At 39.6% G+C, this 4,456-nt stretch overlaps 1 long non-coding RNA gene across 1 annotated transcript; it reads right to left on the minus strand.

Annotated features, from left to right (window-relative positions):
- LOC110707422 lies at positions 1 to 1,298 on the minus strand. The gene is made up of 2 exons (XR_002508483.1): positions 745 to 1,298; positions 1 to 87 (listed from the first exon to the last, which is right to left on the minus strand). It is a non-coding gene; the product is annotated as an uncharacterized LOC110707422 (long non-coding RNA).
- Between the last annotated feature and the right edge of the window lie 3,158 nt (positions 1,299 to 4,456).

The raw sequence follows: 4,456 nt of genomic DNA on the forward strand, positions 1-4,456 counted from the left end.
ATCATCAAAATAGAAAAAAAAACCATACAACATCAAAAACAATATTCCTGCATCATGATTATTCGATTAAGATCTAAATCAATGTACCTGCGTCAACCAAAACAAAAAATAAATAGACTAATATACATAAGCTGCGAAAAAAAAAAACAAAACTCAAAACACTATGCATGTATCCATAAATCGAGCATGTACCCATAAATTGATTAAAATCATTTTATAAAAAAAAACCCAGAAAAAGCATGTACCCATAATTAAAATCAAATTAAGCCCATAAGAAGATCGAATAAAAATCAAATAGAAATCGAATTAAAATCGATTATAAAAATCATAAAATTCGATTTAAAAAACCCAAAAAAATTCGATTTAAAAAAAAAAAAAAAACAGAATCGAATAAAATTGATTAAAATCACATAAATCGAATTAAAATCGATTTTTAAACTCAAAACTTGGATTTAAAAACCCATAAAATTCTAATAAAAAACCCAGAAATATTCTAATAAAAAAGACCCAGAAAAATTCTAATTAAAAAACCCAGATGAAATCGAAGAAAATCGATTAAAATCATAACAGCAGAAATCGATTAAAATCATAACAGCAGAAATCGATTAAAATCATAACAGAAGAAATTAAAGAAAACCGAATTAAAAACCCAAAACTTCCATTTAAAAACCCAGAAGAAATCGAATAAAAAGCGAATACAATGCGATTAAAATCATATAAAATTGATTAAAATCAAACCCTAACCTTGATTAAAGTTGTTGTTGCTCATGCATGTGTTCGTGGTTGCGGCGATGGTCTTGGTGGTGGTGGAAATGAAAGAGAAGGAGAAGGAGACGAGAAGGAGATCGAAGGAGAAGAGATCAGATCGAGAGAGAAGAAGATGAGAAAGAGAAGGAGGAGAGGGGAGAGAGGATAGAGAAAGAAAGGGGAGAACTGATGGTCGCGCAGATTACGAAGGAGGAGAGGGGAGTGCAGGAGAGAGAAAGAGGAGGAGGGGAGGGGAGTGCAGGAGAGAGAAACGATTGAGGAGGAGGGGAGGGGATTGATGAACTGATGATCCAATTAGGGTTTGGGGTTTATAAGGGGCGAATTTTTTTTTTTTTAAAACTATATCTAAGCCACCGGTTTGAACCGGTGGGATTTTTATTTTCCCACCGGTTTGGTATGAACCGGTGGCAATTCTAATACCTCAAAATCCTGCGCATTTTTTCCCCTATTTTTGCCACCGGTTTTCAAAAACCGGTGGCCATTGAGCGGTGCCTTTTTAACTTTTTCTACTAGTGGTGGGATCCTAACTCCTACTACTCAAGCCAACAATTTCGAGATCAAGCCTAATTTGATTGCTTTGATTAAGAGGAAACAATTCTCGGGTGGAAAGTTTGAGTGTCCTCATGAGCACCTAAAAGAGTTTGAGAAATATTGTGACACAATAAAGGCCAATGGAGTGACTCAAGAATATATTCGCCTCAAAATGTTTCCATTTTCGCTAATTGGGAGAGGTCTAGAATGGCTAGAGAAGGAGGTGCCCCTTAATTCTCTCACAACATGGGACCAAGTGACTACGGCTTTCTTGAGGACGTTTTATAACCATAAGAAGACCGCCGAGGCTCGGTCTTTTATTCAAGGTTTTCGCCAAAAGAGTGGTGAGTCTCTAAGTGCGGCATGGGAACGATACAAAGAGCTTCAACGTCAATGCCCACACCATGGGATACCCAAGTATCAACTCATTCACACTTTCTATGGAGGTTTCACACCTCAAGGAAGAACAAGCCTAGACGCCGCGGCTGGCGGTCCAATCATGAACAAAGGAGAGCATGAAGTGGAGTGTATTATAGAGGAGTCCTCAAAGCACTATGATGATTGGTACGAAGGAGAAAGGGATGCTACTTCTAGTAAGGGTGTTTATGCATTGGAGAAAGCCAACGCAATCAACAATCTATCTACCCAAATCTCCAAAATGACCAAGCAAATGGATGAATTGATGAAAGAAAGGTCCAACCCTCATGGTAGTACCTCCCCTTCAACCAAGGGAGGCAATGGTATGGATACTTCCTCCTCCTCTTCTTACAATATAATGCCCCAAGGATGCATGTTTTGCTCTAATTTTGAAACCTATGATCATGATACCTCTCATTGTGTATATGCTTGTGAAGTTCAACCCCCTTCTCATGAACATGATGATAATATGGAAAATGTCAATGCTATGAATTTTGCTCCTAGAATGGGAAATGTGGGGAACTTGAGGCCAAACTCCACTCAAATGGGGAATTGGAATCAAGCTGGAAACCGTGGTTGGAACCAAAGTGGTGGTGGTTATGATAACCAATACCATGGTAGGGGAGGCCCTTCCAACTTCAATGAAAGAGGCTACTCTAACCAAAGGGGGTATGGTAATCAAAACTAACAACCTAATTCCCGATACCATGACCATCAAAATCAAAATTTTGGTGATCAAGGTAACATGGGAAATAATCAACAAAGCAATGTTCCTAACCAAGGCATCGGAGGAAATAGGGGCCAATTTGTTTCTAACTATGCCCAAACTAATAGGCCTTCGGGTTTCCATCAACCCCAACTTCCTCCACCTCAACAACCTCTTCAGCTTAAATCCCCTCCGATTGATCCCGTGATGGCTAAATTAGATGCTCTTTTGAAAACGCGTGAGGAGGATCAAAAGAAACATGAAGAGGCCGAAAAATGAACCAATGCTCATATGAAAATGATTGAGACCCAAATTGCTCAACTTGAATCTAATTCATCCCCTTCTTCTTCTTCTTCTTCTTCTTCTTCTTCTTCTTCTTCTCACATCCCAAGTCAAGGAGTCAACCTAAAACCTTTGTATGTCGTGACAACTAGGAGTGGGAAGGTAGTAGGTATTGACCCTTTAGTTGAGGAAGAACCCAAGGAGAGGTGGAGTTAGAGAATGAGGGTGAAAAACTCAATGAGCCATTGAGTGTTGAAAAGGAAAAAAATGTTGAGGTGCCCAAGGAAAAAGAAGCCACCCCCTTGCCCCTAAATCGCCAACCTAGAGAGGAGAAGCTACCCTTTCCACAACAGTTTGTGAGAGCTAAACTTGATGCCCAATTTGGGAAGTTTTTGGAAGTCATTGAGAATTAGCATATTTTCGTCCCTTTTGTTGATGCTATGAAGCAAATGCCCCACTATTCCAAATTTTTGAAAGACCTTTTGAGTGGGAGAAGGGAGTGTGAGACGGTGAGTTTGACCGCCAATTGTAGTGCAATTCTTTCCAACAAACTTCCTACCAAATTAAAAGATTCGGGTAACTTTTCCATCCCTTGTTCTATCAATGGCATTGAATTTGATAAAGCCTTGTGTGATTTAGGAGCAAGTGTGAGTCTCATGCCCTATTCCGTCTACCAAAAGCTTAGTGTAGGAACCATCTCCCCCACTAACATTACTCTCCAACTAGCGGACCGTTCTGTTAAGTTCCCCATGGGCAAAGTTGAGGTCATTCCCCTAAGGGTAGGAAAGTTCACATTCCCCGTGGATTTCTATGTGCTAGAGATGGATGAGGATGAGAGGATTCCTATAATTTTGGGTAGACCATTTCTAGCTACTTCTAGAGCTATCATCGATGTGAAAGAGGGGAAGATATCCTTGAAGATTGACAATGATTTTATTGAGTTTGATTTGAATAATGTCATGCAACAACCCTCCTCAAGTAGTGAATGCTTTAGGGTAGATGTTCTTGATACCGTTCTTAATAAATTTTCTCGCTCCCACTTGCATGCTACTAATGATCCTCTTGAAAGTGTGTTGTTGAATGAATCAAAGATAGGTACTCACAAAGAAGACATAAAATTCTATGAGGATTTGCTTGAGGAAAGAAAGAAGGAGTGCAAGAAGAGGCTCCTTACATTCATGACCTCTTTCAAGTTGAAGAAAGAGAAGAGAGCCCTAATGGTAAGGGAGCCCCAAAAGTAGACTTGAAACCTCTACCTTTGGGCTTGAGGTATTCATTTCTTGGTCCTGATGAGTCTTTCCCCGTGATTGTAAATTCTAACCTAACGAAGCAGCAAACCTCCCTCTTGATCAATGTTTTGAGAAAACACAAGAAAGCTTTGGGTTATACCATTGATGATATCAAAGGTATTAGTCCATCTTTATGTATGCACAAAATTGATCTAGAGGGAGATGCCAAACCCGTTAGGCAAAGGCAAAGAAAGCTTAACCCTTCCATGCAAGAGGTTGTGCGGAAGGAAGTAGCTAAGCTTCTTGATGCGGGAATTATTTACCCAATTGCTTATAGTGATTGGGTATCTCCCGTGCAAGTTGTGCCTAAGAAAGGGGGCATGACGGTAGTGAAAAATGATCATGATCAACTAGTACCCATTAGACTTGTTACCGGTTGGCGCATGTGTATTAACTATCGCCAACTTAACACAATTACATGCAAAGATCATTTTCCACTACCGTTCATTGATCAAATGTTGGA

Source organism: Chenopodium quinoa, unplaced genomic scaffold (genome assembly GCF_001683475.1).
Source record: "Chenopodium quinoa cultivar QQ74 unplaced genomic scaffold, ASM168347v1, whole genome shotgun sequence".
Lineage (NCBI taxonomy): Eukaryota > Viridiplantae > Streptophyta > Magnoliopsida > Caryophyllales > Amaranthaceae > Chenopodium > Chenopodium quinoa.